The 15,742-nt window shown below is 34.5% G+C and overlaps 1 protein-coding gene across 1 annotated transcript in view; it reads left to right on the forward strand.

Moving 5' to 3' along the window:
* Positions 1 to 15,742, forward strand: part of LOC124635039 — a 152,970-nt gene that overhangs the window by 25,090 nt on the left and 112,138 nt on the right. The window contains exon 2 of the mRNA XM_047170801.1: positions 12,177 to 12,215. The gene's annotated coding sequence lies outside the window, so the exon portion shown is untranslated. The remainder of the gene's footprint in view (positions 1 to 12,176; positions 12,216 to 15,742) is intronic.

A 15,742-nucleotide genomic window follows, 5' to 3' on the forward strand; every position in this document is an offset into this window, starting at 1 on the left:
AGGGATGTTGGGTAATACTTGTCGACATGTACAAAAGAAAAAAGAAGAATACTATAGACGTTTTGACATGGAGTCAGAATTTATAATTAACATTGGTGAAAGTAGCGAATCCGAAAATTCATCATTTGATTTTTCAAGTAGCGATACAGAATCATTTTAAATAAATAAACTAAATTACGTAATAACTGTACTTTAAACAGCCGTATACAACCCCTAAATAACTGTATTTGTACCCGACTGTACCTCTTGTCACGCACACAAAGTCACTGTATATGTACAAGGGTTACCCACACATAGGGCCGCGCGCACGACTGAGTTGAACTTACTATACGCAGATGTAAGCAAGTGCGCACACTATGGCGATTTGGTATCGGCCGATAAACAAGTTTGATGGGCTTCCCGATTCAATTCAAACTAAACTGTCGGCAAACTATCGGCCGACCGTATAATCAGTATTGGCTCCCTACCACACGCGCACACATAAGCAATAGCAGCCGTTTTTTGTAATGTCACTTGTAATGAAAAAAATAAAAATATTCTTCTTTAAATGATTGGTTATTCAAAAGCGCAACTCTTCTTACAAGTTTCTAAGTGTTCAAGTTTATCTAAATGTTGCTTTCTGTCTAGCCAATTTTGCATTCATTTTCACACAATTTCCTTATTCTTTGTTATTTCTCAAAATGATGTGGTTTGTAAGCTGTCTCTTTTTAATATTAAATAGCAACCAGTTCGCTTCATAGTACCTAGTCTCTAAAATATTGTTCACTTTAGTTGTCTACCTCTTTTTTACATTTTACTGCAAAGCGAAACCAAAACAAATCCTCCTAGTAACGATAACATTAATTCATTTATTCGCTTGTCTATGTATGACGAACGTGGAGTAACAATAGACAATAATTATGAACACGAGTGTTTCTTTAGCGCGTAATTAGTAGTGTTGCCATGTTTTTGAGTCGCTTAAAGGAGGTTCTTATTGTTGGTGGAAGAAAAACATTGATGGTTAGATTTTTACTCGAAGGTATCTTATCATAGGTACCTATTTGTTTGTTAAAGGAAAAAGTAGAGTAGCACAAAACTGCATTCATTAACGTAGATACCTACCCTGTAGATTTTGTAAATGTCAAAATAAAGAGTTAATTAAGTACACTTCATAAAAGTACTAAAACAAAACAAAATAGATTTAGCCTTCGCTTTTTGTCTGAATGACTTGCTGTTTTAACGCTTTCAGTTTTATTAGACTAGTTCAGACACTGTAAAAAAGTATGTATATTTCGAGAGCGTTTTATTATTTCATAACCTTTAAAAACAAGTTTGATAGTCGTACACTTAGCTACAGAAAAGTTATTGTTTTTTTATGAATTAAATAAATAGATTTCTACTAATTTTACCTAACATCTGAGGAGTACCTAATATTCCCCATATACATTTTTAAACTTCTCAAGAGGACTATTTCCAAAATACAATAAAAGCATGGTCACTATAACTAAGATATCCTGAATCGACGTTTAATTTGTGCTCATGCACGGAAACCGATACCTCGCATGCCTTCACGTTATCATTTCGCGCGTGATTTTTACGCGTAACGAAACGTATTCTGAAGATAGACGCGACGCCATCTTAGATGCAGCGATATAGATCTACGTGATCAAATGTATGTATAATTAAATAATATCTTCGGATGTTCCTCGGAATGTTGGCATTCTGAACATTTATTGTCAATTACATAGTTTTTCTAGCAATGCAGGTAAAATCTAATAATAGCTGAAATTAATTGCAACGGTTAGTTTCACGATTTGATCTACGTTCGCATTTCCCGCGTTTATCTTTGTGTATCTTTGGATTACGACAAAGAAAATAAAAGATTAATGGTTAGTTTGCATGTAAAGGATGTGTTGTATCTGCGTTTTCCTTGGATTAGGGCTGCATTTTTAACAACATTGTTACTTCATTTATGTAAGCGTGACTTACATAGACGTTTGAGTAGTAAGTTAAATTTTAAAATAAAGAGTAATGTCTTCTGGCTAAAGGAGCAGTAATAAAGCAGTAAGCATAGCAAATAATACAAAATGAAAATAGCATTATATATTTAGGTACCTACTTACAGATTAAAGCGTTATTCATCGGAGGAAAATATCAACTTGTACCAAGTGACTTCACCTAATCGCTAATTGATCAGTCTGAGCTCATCTTTGAAATGGCATGATATCTGACGTCATTACATATTATTCCAATTTCAAAATCACCTGATGACTGACATTTCACATTCAGTTTTATAGTGTTCCTTTTTTGAAATATTTGATTACAGGGATGTCGTTCTATATTCAAAATTACCTAGCTATCATAAATATTAACCGCCAGAAATAGTATTTGCTAGGTATGGGAATATTGGCTGTCACATGGAGCGTAGCTAATCGTTTCAGCTAGGCATGGCTAGGCAAATGTATGCTTAGTCGAGTTAGATATCCAGGGTTTATTATGATAAGTATCTCAGATAAATTATTTAAGTTGTCGAAAAACTATAACTTAGAATACTGTTATTGAAATATTGAGGTAGAGACTTCTTATTGTTAGGACTAGTTTTCGTCCGGATAAAAAGAGTCAACAAGCCTTTTAAATGGATTGAATAAAACCTTATTTTTTATTTGACCTGTAAGTTCCAGAGATTCATTGTTGAAGTACGTTTTTATACGAAGGTTGTATGTATTACGCTGGTTAACTGGTTCATTTTACGCAATTTAGTGGCTACTATCATAATATCTGATACATCTGTGTATGTTCAAGTGTTTCCCAATTTCTTTTGGTATGCCTGACGTTGTTTATCGAAACGTGTTTCTTTACGCAATGTTATGTGAATTCCTTGGACATCTAGCTTTTTTGTTTTTTACCAATGTCATACCTAAGTATTTTAATTAATATGATAACTACAAACTCTTTTGTTTTTGTGGTAGCTTTTTTGGCAACTTGAGAATGTCACAAAAAAGAAGAACGTCTGGAATTCCATTTTCAAATAGGTATCTTAAGACTTTTATTTTAAACTAGCTTCTGCCAGCGACTTCGTCCGCGTTAGAGTCGGACTTTGTGCAAAGAGAGGAAGAAATAATAAACACCAGCCCCTCCAATTATCTAAATCTATGCGTACTTACTGCTTCTTTAAGTAATAAAATGTAAACTATTAATAATTTGTAATTTGAACGAATATTTAAACACAAAAATAACTAATATAGGTACGAACCTATTTTATAAAATAACAACAAAAGAAAGTTAAAAATAAATTATTTAAAACCTAAAAGTCGCGCAATAAGGTTGAACGCTCTGAACGTCTATTCGCATCAATCGCACCAACAGCCAAATATTGTATGAAGCTCGCGCAGCCACCGCGCCGCGAGTTGCGTCGAGCGCGGCGACCGTTGCACAAAAATGATTCTTATAGCGTGCGTGCGTGATTCAGTATTCACGCGCGGTGGCTTATTACCGTTTTTCATGTGTAACTTTGGTGTTTCTTTACCGATTTAAATTATTATTTTTTTAATTAATAGATAATACTGTTAACTATGTTTAATTAGTGTGAGTGAGAGTGTTATAAACGAAAAAGTAGACAAATATAATCAGAAAGCTCCGAACTGCTAAGCTACCGAGAGTTTTACGTGTTATTGTGAGTCAACCATAAAAGATAGACATATGCTGCCATGGGATATTTTTTACATAATTTTATGAAGAATATTTCCGTCGAACATGGTTTCTATGTAGCTGTAACCATTAAGGCTGCACACGCGACGGAAGCTTAAAAAATGGAGTATCTTCTCCCGTTTTCCCAACATTTACCTTCACTGCTCTGCTCCTATTGATCGTAGCGTGATGGAAAGTATCCTATAACCTGCCCAGGAGTATGAAGAATATTTGTGCCAAGTTTCATTAAAATCCGTTCAGTAGTTTTTGTTTCCATAACGAACATACAGACAGACAGACAGACAAAAATTTTACTGATTGCATTTTTGGCATCAGTATCGATCACTAATCACCCCCTAATAGTTATTTTGGAAATATATTCAATGTACAGAATTGACCTCTCTACAGATTTATTATAAGTATAGAAGAGGTAGTAGTTCTAAGTTGTGTAAATAAAAAATAAAATAGCTATGGTTGACTCCGTGCTCTAGTCATCGACAATTTTTTTACATACTTGCTTAGAAAGCTCATATTCCCATATTACAATGGGCTCAGAGAGAAATAGCGTTCACAGCCTTACATAACGGTGGGGAGACAATGAGAGTAGTCCGTTGTAAACCAGCTACATAGGTACTTAATTCTACAAAACAATGTCAAGAAAGTGATGGTAAATAAAAAAATAATTGAAAATCTATTGATGTGTCTGTAGCATTCTTTTTTATCTGTGCGCTATGGGTTTAAGGCTTATTGTTCACTGGTGACTGTGCTACGGGCAATCGTATCGTGTAAAGTCAGTATCAAACGTTTTTGTTTTTCTAATTCTCATCATAAATTTGTTGCTTTATTCAAGATGATTTATTTAACATTGTTTCTCTTCATGTCACATTCCATTCAAACGTGAGTTACAGAACAATACACAAACAGGTGGCCATAGGTTAACATGAAACGGTCGGGAAGGCAATACTAATGAGACAAATTATAAATGCACAAGAAATGTGTACCTGGTATGCACCGAGCCTTAGTTGGGTTTGAAACTTTAGTTCGATTTTCAAATATTCTATGAGGTTCTATATAAAAAAAAAAACAACGAGAATAAAAAGTTTAGGGTGTCTAAGTTTTTATGTACGTTTTATTTGTTTTAGAACCAATAGATGAAATAAAAAACTAATCTACCTATAACATTAAAAACATTAGATTTATACATGACACAACTAAAACTTTATACAAAGTTTTTCAATTACAACAAAATGACAAACAACTTTTTCATTTAAATATTTCAAGAGAAAAAACTATTTGAAATCCGACATGTAATTAGTACTTCACTTCAAAACATGTACAACAAGTTTGTTCACATCAATCACCTTTATTGCTACTAATTAAGGTTCAAAATGCTAAAGTAATTTCTAAAGTATTTGGCTCGGCAATAAATTGTCAAATCACTTTGAGCGTTATGTCACAACTCATTACAGTGAAATAACGGCTAAGGGTGTATTAATTTAGCATCGCAATAACCTGTTGCTTTTCATAATTTACTTACTATTCCATATGGATCAAAGATGAAAAATGCTTAGATAAAATTATTTAATAATAATAATTATCAAAGTTTATAGTAATTAATTTTTAAGTTACCTATTTGTAGTAATCGTAATGGATAGTATTTCAATATTTTATCAGAATGTGAGGGGTATGAAAACGAAGTCGCATGAAATTCTTATGTCAGTTTTAAATTCAGACTATGATATTATTTGCTTGACTGAAACCTGGTTAGACGACTCGTTATCATCCTCAGAATATTTTGATCAGAGATATACTGTTGTGAGGCGAGATCGCAGTTCTCAGTTTATGGATTTGTACTCAAAAAATTATGGTGGTGGTATTCTTATAGCTATAAGTAATAAATTTAAATTTGTTCATAAAACGAATTGGCAAACTACTGTTGAAGATGTGTGGTTGTGTATAAGCTTGGGAAGTGTCTGTATGAACTTGTGCGTAGTTTATTTACCGTCCTATATACCTAGCCATATCTTTGAGCAATTTTTCATACGAGCTGAAGAAATTTGTTTAAATGATTTAAATAAAACTACATTGATTATTGGTGATTTTAATCTTTCTAATGTCCGATGGACGACACACCTTGACGATCCCTTTCTAGGAGCCAGTGACCCTAAATCGCTAGCATTGAGCAATTTTCTAAGTATTACTGGATATACTCAAAAGAATTTTATAAATAATACGAATAACAATATCCTGGACCTCGTGTTAGTGGATGAGAATACTGGCATCTCTGTCACCTCTGCGCCCCCCATTAGTAAACCCGATTCACATCATCCACCCCTTGAGTTAACTCTTGATAAGTCATATCATTCTAATTTAAGTCATAATACATCACAGACCAAATATATGTTTATGAAAACAGATTATGAAGCGTGTGTTCGTGATCTACGTCTGGTTAATTGGCAGGAGTACTTTCATTTGAGCTGTAATGAGTTTGTTCAGAAATTCTATAATATTTTATGGGAAATTATTGATAAATATACTCCAAAGGGCAAACCTAAAAACAACTGCTATCCCGCTTGGTTTACAACTTCTTTGATTAAAATTATTAAAGAAAAACATAAATATAGAATTAGATTCAAAAAGTTCAAAAACCCTCGAGACAATGACGCTTTTGTTTGCTTACGCATGCGAGTTAAGAAAGCATTAGAGATCTGTTTCAAAGAATATATAGAAAGAATTGAAAATGATTTGAAGACAAATGTTAAAGCATTCTGGCGGTATACTAAGACTAAAAAATCATATCGGGGTATCCCTGACCAAGTTCACTGGGGTGACCGTGTTGGCGAGGGTGGAAGCGGGGTGGTAGATCTATTCGCAGCGTATTTTGCTTCCGTGTATGCGGATGTTCAACCTTCTCATAACTTGTCTCCAGGAGTATCCTGGTCTAATTTCAGTGTTTCTTCTGTTAACATTACCGAGGACGACGTTAGGAATAGTATAAAAAAATTGGATTTGAATAAAGGAGCAGGCCCCGATGGACTACCTCCTGTATTTATCCGTCTCTGTATTGATGCCCTTACTAAGCCACTACAACTAATATATAATAAATCCCTTAAAGAAGGCACCTTTCCAGATTTATGGAAGATTGCACATATCATCCCCATACACAAATCTGGTAATTTGAATGACGTGACTAATTATAGACCAATATCTATTATATCACAGTTTGCGAAGATATTTGAGGGTCTCATATATACTGCACTTTACTCCCACCTACGTCATGTGCTTAGTGATAGACAACATGGTTTCATGTCCAACCGTTCCACTATGACTAATTTACTTATCTATACTTCTTTTATTGCCGACACTTTTGAGGCCAGGGGTCGTGTGGATGCTATTTACACAGATTTTGCAAAGGCATTTGATCGCGTAGATCATTCAATTCTTAGTTTAAAATTGGAACATGCTGGTATTCATGGTTCTTTGTTGCGATGGTTCGATAGCTATTTAGTTAATCGTTCTCAGCTTGTGGCATTAGCGGGTTATGACTCTGTACCATTTATTCCTAGTTCTGGTGTGCCTCAGGGTTCAAAACTGGGCCCCCTACTCTTTTTAGTGTTTATAAATGACCTATTAGATAAAATGCAGTGTAATTGTCTAGCTTATGCCGATGACTTAAAATTATATTACAGAATATCGGACCTTAATGATTGTCTGAAACTTCAGAATGATTTAAATGTCCTTCAAAATTGGTGTTTGAACAATAGAATGACGCTAAATGTTAACAAATGTCAGACAATAACATTCACCAATAAGTCAAGTTATGATAAATTTGATTACCATATAGAGGGAACTGTTCTTAACCGAGTATCTGTCATACGTGACCTAGGAGTACTTTTCGATACTGCATTAACTTTCCGCCATCATATAGACAACCTAGTGACCAAGGCTAAGAAGATGCTTGGATTTATTTTCCGAATGTCCAAACCATTCCGTAAAAGCACCAGTATTATTTTACTGTTTAATGCACTAGTAAGAAGCTCACTGGAATACTGTTCCACAATCTGGTCTCCATATTACTCTACTTATGCTGACAAGGTTGAATCTATTCAGGCTCGTTTTGTTAGGTATTTGTGTTCAAAGAAAGGCATTCGAAGATCTATTCCTGATTATGGTGACAGAATAAGACACTTTGGGTTGTTAAGCTTAAAAGAAAGGCGAATTCATTCTGATTTACTGACTCTTTACAAAATTGTTAATGGCCTTCTTGATGCCCAGTTGATAGAAGGTTTAAAGTTCCGGTTTGACCGACGTAGTAAGCGACATCATCGAGTTTTTGAAATTCCTATATCTACTCTAAATACCACATTTAATAGCCCTCTAACACGTATGGCAAGGTTATATAATGAGAGGACCATTGTGACAGATTATCCCATCGATATATTTTTTATGAAGTTCGCATCATACAAACGCTCCCTTCTTAAACAGTGTGAATAGTGCCCATTCGTTATTACTTTAATGTGTGTCTTAATTTTATTAGCTTAGTTATTTTTGTGTAAGTCTCAAATGAGTTTCATGTTTAATGTCATGCACTCCTGTAATTTGTACAATTGCTTGTGCTTTCAATTGTTTGATTTTTGTTGTTTTGTATAACATTGAGTGATTGTATTGTTGGTGTGCTTATTTTTAATAAATAAATAAATAAATAAATAAATAAATAAATAACATTCATTACTCTCGAGATCGTAAATGTTGTATGGTAACTAAATGGAAATAGTGTGCATCAATCATGCACTACCTTTACACTATTAAAGCTACGGAAATGTTGTGAAAATTTCGCGAAAAACTTGAATGTCAGACCGTCAGCAAACCTGGACATGAATATGACTGGAAACGCTAAAGTAAAGCACTATAGAGAATCGTTCGTAATTTGAATTTTTGATTGAAAAGAGGTTTTAATCCAGAAGTGAACATAGCAGGCCGATTATGAAATGATGACAGTTCTTTTTTCAAATGCTTGGTTCCTTTGATCACTCTCCAAACAAACTGTGCATACAATTTACACGCAGAAACAATAAAAAAGTAAATTCTAAGTGCTAAAGACAATTTGGTTTTTAAAACTTCTTGGTAATATAAAAACTCGTTTCTAGCTTTTGTGTGTAGTGCCAGTTAGAGAATATTAATGCATGACTTGAGACAGACAATAGTTGAAGCGTAATTGTGGGAAATTACTAAGAACCTGTGCATACGTTTTACCTGTGTATCTATGCATGTAAGTACCTAATGATCTAAGTAATGATTGTGTTACTAAATGGTTTGTTTGACGTTGCAAATCAAAACACTTTTAGCACCCGAATAAAAAGTAGCCTTTATTCTACGTAGGTAAGTATGTGTTATTCTGAAGTACCTATAAACTATATTAGCCACAATGTGTCAAATATCCCAAAATTAATATTTCAGCAATATCCCCGCCACGATCATGAATCCACACTAAATCTTTTCTTTTTCGAGGAAATACGTGAAATCTAAACAAAACAATCTACTGCAGTTAATTCATTAAGTTCCCTATTAGAATTCAATAATGGCGTCGTGAGTTCATTGCCGCCATACGTGTCGATCAACTGCCGTCCATCTGCGAGAACACGTTATACACTGAGATATTACTGGCTAACTTGCTATTTATATACTATAATTTGAAAATAGAACCTCCGTGTTGGCTGGTTAGATTAAATTCTTTTTATAGATTTGATTTGTGACTAAATCCTTCTTGTTGAGTATGACGTAAGGCAAACATTTTTTTATCTGATGAAACCTTTTTAGATAAAATTTTGTTGCTTTCTACTTAGATGGATATTATTGGAAATATGTTTAAGCTACGAAATTATATTACCTACAAAGTCTAAAATGTTATGTCTCATTTCGATTTAAAATTAATCAACTTTATGCAAGTACACACACTTGCATGAATACTGAGACGAAATCTCCGAAGCAAGTTTTAAAGTTACGCAACGCACGATGTTTTTAACCATCTGTTATGTACCAACATAGTAACACCATCTGTTATAGTCAGGTTGTCATGTTAGCAACACGCACATTTATAGGAAAGATTTTCACGCGATATTTTGACGTCAGTTAGTAACTCCATTAAATAACATAGTGACAGTTTTCAATTCAATCTTAGCACTTAAGTGAGATTAATAATCGTTAATAAATATGTTTTACAAAAATGATTGATGCTCTAAGACTTTATAAAGAGACTAGCTTCTGCCAGCGGTTTCACCCGCATCCCGTGGGAACTACTTCCCGTACCGGGATAAAAAGCCTATAGCCTTCGTCGATAAATGGGCTATCTAACACTGAAAGAAATTTTCAAATCGGACCAGTAGTTCCTGAGATTACCGCGATCAAGCAAACAAACCAAACAAACAAACTCTTCAGCTTTATAATATTAGTATAGACTAGCTTCTGCCAGCGACTTCGTCCGCGTTAGAGTCGGACTTTGTGCAAAGAGAGGAAAAAATAATAAACACCAGCAACTCCAATTATCTAAATCTATGCGTATTTACTGCTACTTTACGTAATAAAATGTAAACTATTAATAATTTGTAATTTGAATGAATATTTAAACACAAAAATAACTAACTATACCAACCTATTTTATAAAATAACAACAAAAGAAAGTTAAAAATAAATTATTTAAAACCTAAAAGTCGCGCAATAAGGTTGAACGCTCTGAACGTCTATTCGCATCAATCGCACCAACAGCCAAATATTGTATGAAGCTCGCGCAGCCACCGCGCCGCGAGTCGCGTCGAGCGCGGCGACCGTTGCACAAAAATGATCCTTATAGCGTGCGTGATTCAGTATTCACGCACGGTGGCTTATTACCGTTTTTCATGTATAACTTTGGTGTTTCTTTACCGATTAAAATCATTCTTTTTTTAATTAATAGATAATACTGTTAACTATGTTTAATTAGTGTGAGTGAGAATGTTATAAACGAAATAGTAGACAAATATAATCAGAAAGCTCCGAACTGCTAAGCTACCGAGAGTTTTACGTGTTATTGTGAGTCAACCATAAAAGATAGACATATGCTGCCATGGGATATTTTTTACATAATCTTATGAAAAATATTTCCGTCGTACATGGTTTCTGTGTAGCTGTAACCATTAAGGCTGCACACGCGACGGAAGCTTAAAAAATGGAGTAACTTCTCCCGTTTTCCCAACATTTACCTTCACTGCTCTGCTCCTATTGATCGCAGCGTGTTGGAAAGTATCCTATAACCTGCCCAGGAGTATGAAGAATATTTGTGCCAAGTTTCATTAAAATCCGTCCAGTAGTTTTTGTTTCCATAACGAACATACAGACAGACAGACAGACAGACAGACAGACAGACAGACAAAAATTTTACTGATTGCATTTTTGGCATCAGTATCGATCACTAATCACCCCCTAATAGTTATTTTGGAAATATATTCAATGTACAGAATTGACCTCTCTACAGATTTATTATAAGTATAGATAAAGATCAACGTCCTAACTTCAGATAAAAATAGTAAAGAATTTCGAGTAGTTTTAAAAATTCTAAACACGAATACTACAGTAATACTGGTGATACAGAATTTTCCTCAAAAGGCAAGGCAACTGGATTTGTAAGAGAACCACCATCATTCAACCGCGGAGATCATATCATTTGAGCTTGAAGACAGCTCTACCTTATTTAGCTAGATTCAAGTGTTGATATACATAGCATATATCTAGCTGATGCCAGAGTGACCAGTTTAGTTTATAACCAACTTAGCGGTATTTCGACACAATGAGGACCTACACCAAAATTGAAACGTGACTTGATTCAAAATGTCGGCATTCTGGAGTCGACAACTCTAGTTCTAACTGGTCTTCAGATTTATAAGAATGTCATGGTCCCAAATGATAATAATTTCGGAATAAACAAACAGTGAGTCACAGTTAGTACAACAGTTTAGCTTAACGGTCTGGAGGATAATAGATAAACATTACTAGATCATTATATGCCGGTCACTTAGTCCATTGACATTAAGAAGTACAAATCCTGACAATAAAACCAGCGCGCGATGATATCTACTTTTCCAATGCAAACAAAATAATCTTGACACATGAGATGACCGCGCAAAAACTTGGGACTATCAAGAGCCCTGAGTGAAACAGCGTGAGTCTATTTTATTGCAATCGTGTGTAACACACCCACACAAGAACAGGTTCGAAATACGCGCGCATCATTTGTTTCGTCAATATGGCGGCTATCGAGTCGACGGACCTCTTACTTTCGTTATTTTCACTTTCGTTTAAGTAATACTTTGTATAGATAATGTTATTATTAAGTCATTTAATCTCGTTTAGAACTTCCGCATGTGGGCGTAGTTGTTTATAATATTAATTGACGTTTAAATAATTGGTATATGTATGATTTGTAATATTACGATCGATGTTACTTAATGCGTTTTCTAAAAGCCATCTTTTCGTTTCAGATCGTGGTACGCGGTTTGCGGAGCTTCGCTGTATTTAAGGTGAGCTTCATCATCAATTATCAAAGGAGGTGATGTTATCAAATTAAAAATAATTTCGATAACATCACCTCCGAGAAAATCTGCTGTATTATTAATTCCTAAAATACCATTTATACTTGTTGATAGCTAGATGGCGATCCTTGATTAGTCCTCTCTCATAGTTTCTTTTTCAATCAGCAGCATATAAATGACCTCAAGTTGCATCGCTCTTCCTAAGTAGAAACCGGTCTTGCATTCACTAAAATTGTCCGAGTCGTCCGCACTAAACGAACACGGATTAACTCCGTATTATTAATGTTGCAAAACTAACAAAAACAGCCAATCATTTTGTCGTGGATTTCATCAAAATGTCAAGAGCGTTAATATTCATAAAAAAGCGCGGCACGAATGGACGAATCATTAAATACCTACGCCAATGTCTAATGCTGTTTATAAAATACAACATTAATTTCTCGAAAGGTCACATTGTCTTGGCTAGGAAAATTTCCGCGGTTGGAACAAACGTTGCCAATATTTCTTAGGTATCTTTGTTTTCCGTGTATGACTTTTTTCTGCAATTTTATTATTATCTTTATTGCTTGATTGAAGGAAAAAACATGTCTGATATTTCCATTTCATTCCTTTGATGAATCCGCTTTCTTGTCAGGGACTGTTAGTTCTTTGCAAGGACGTTTACCTTGCTAAAAAAGTAACCTTGACTGTTATAGGACTTTCAATCTGTATCAATGACCATTTTAAGATCTAATAGGTAAAAACTTCTTTTTGCCTTTAGGACATAGTATGAGCTCTAAGTTTTTTAAACCCAGACTAATATCGCTTGCCTTGCTTACACACTCATTATTAAAAATGCTACATTAACAATCCATTAAAACCGCTGTATAGTCAACTCATTGTCAGCTGACATAACTGCAGTATTTGCACTGAATAATGACAGGCTTAACAAAGTTCATTGACCTGGTTGTTCTCATATCTGAACCGGTGTTATTGTTTTATCATTTCCGTGTACTACTGTGACTGGTTAGAAATGTTTTTCATTGAATCGTGCAGTAAGTGACTAAAATGGTGGCTTTGCAATTTTAGGAGAATCAGCCATATGAAATTAATCTTGTAACTTGACTGATCCATCCTCTACTCCTATGGGATGCCGTATGAAATGATGAGTGCCTAGTAGTAGAAAAAGTGACACGTTTTTCCAACTAATATTTCACTAGGTATAGGGTCCTACGTAAGCACAAAAAATCTTGAGGACTTTTTACTGTGCCGAAAACAGTTAGTGACTTTCGTTATATCATTAAGATTTATCAAACTATCAACAACGAAAACTCACGCTCACTTTCGGGTGCTCTAAAAGTAATTGTTCCATAAAGTACTATTCAGACAAGTTTTGTGCGCTACCTTACCATTATTCTCTTATCAGCTAAGATCTCCACGAGCCAAGCCCGAGGGTCTAACCAACTAAGATACAAGATACAGAATCAATAATGATCTTACTACAATAGTTCGGCCAACCAAACCGGTTTTGGGAGAAATTGGAAATTAGCCGCCGAACGGTATGACACCTGGCACTTTCGCTCACAGAACAATAATATAACGCCTTATATAACTCTAGGTCTCGGTCATCTGATGACCCTCAATGGGTGAAATTTTGACTATTTACATAATATTAGGTGTGTATTTTTTCTTTACGGTGTAATAATTATAGTTTCCGCTTTGTTGTGGAGATTTATGAGTGTGGGAAAGCTTTTCTTTGGCCCTGTGTTCTTAAGTAGCTAGTTGGAGATGGCTGACGGCTGCCTAACACCTAGGTAGTTTAGTGGCTTTTTATGGATAATCATCATATCAGGTAATTTCCATCTTAATGTTGAACGTAGGTCTCCCCCAATCAGCCATCAAAGTCTAGAGCAATCCGCATCTATCCACAGACCAATACTTCATCGAATCATAGGTCCATCGTGCAGTTAGTTCAATACGACGTTTGCCAAAGGCTGGTAATATATGATGACGTAAAGAAAAACTTTAAAACCTTAATCTCTTTATGCCGCATGTATCAATAGAATTTCAGAGTCAGGTTAATTCGAACACCTAAATATAATTTAAAATCTGTTCCATTGATACTCAAGCTTGATTCGATTACTTTTCGATCGTGTAGACGTTCACACTCATGGGTGGGCATAGGTCAATGTAGCTTAATGTGTATTCAGATCATCGATCGAGAAAGTTGTTGCTAGAAATAATGGCTAAGTAATGTCTTTAGTGAAAGACACTTTAGAAATCTGAACAGCAAATGAAGGTTTCTTTTGAAATGTAATTAATTTTCTTCAGTTTAACGTAAATACACCTATAAATAAAATAACTTTAAGCTGTGTTGATGTCAATAAAGTTCACATTAAATTGTAGTTTGAATAAGTTAAGAATCGCTTGTAAGAGAATTTTAATCTAAAATTAATTACTACTAAATATTCAATCACTTCAATTTCTGAGAAACGCTCAAGTAGTACTCAAATTCTTAATTAATTCAAACTGTCTCCTAAACGTCCGTTAGCCCAAAACATGTTTTTGAATATGGAACGAGTAATCGTGAGTCAGCCTTATTTGGTTTTTAATAAATAAAACCTATTTATTGCCAAGTAACATTATCAGCCAGTAGCTCTACTGATTTTCTTTTTATTTTCTTTGATAGTGAAATGTAGTAATCACCTCTTGAGTTGTTTATCAATAAGAGGCTCTATGTCACTGATTTAAGATGTAATTTATCTTAACTTTATGGCATGATAGATTGTGTAACCAAATCGAGTTGTTACAAGTAGTTATGCTGTCGAATCTTTGCATGTTTTACGTAGCAGATAGATCTAAATACTAATTAGTAACTTTTAAATACATATTATCATATCAAAGTTAGCCATAAATTTACAATCCTATTGTACAAGCAATTGCTACACTACTTCTTATGCAGGTTTAATCACCTGACAAGCCCTAGTATCAGATCTTAGAATCAGCTGCTAAGTTGCATATAAAATTAGAGAAAAATCTGCTACATTAATATTTATATAATTTTTATAACTTAATGAGATCTACAGTAAATTAAGTGCCATCCAATCAATGAACGGACACACGTCAAAATAAAAACTATATAATTTAGAGCATCAATCAAAGCTTCCGCTGTATGACAACTTTTAAAGAAATGATCGGAAATGCTCGGCAAAGTTCGGTAGCATTCGGCATCAGTCGGCAACATTCTTTCTGCGTTATCTATAGCATTATGCAAGACTTTCTCACGGCAACCATGCATCGCATAAATATTGTAATTGGATGCATGCCTCACGACTTTGTGAATTAAAATTATATCATCGAAAACGCGTGTGTTACGCACGCATTATAATAAATAGGAGCATAGATAATATTCTGCAATTTATTTAAAAGTATCTATAGCATATCCTCTTGATTGCTGTTGATTCATTGTGCATTGTGATTGAGAGAAAGAATTAAGACTGGAAGCAGGTAGTCTGGGAGTGACTACTTTTTAATAA

Source organism: Helicoverpa zea, chromosome 12, assembly GCF_022581195.2.
Source record: "Helicoverpa zea isolate HzStark_Cry1AcR chromosome 12, ilHelZeax1.1, whole genome shotgun sequence".
NCBI classification, from domain to species: domain Eukaryota; kingdom Metazoa; phylum Arthropoda; class Insecta; order Lepidoptera; family Noctuidae; genus Helicoverpa; species Helicoverpa zea.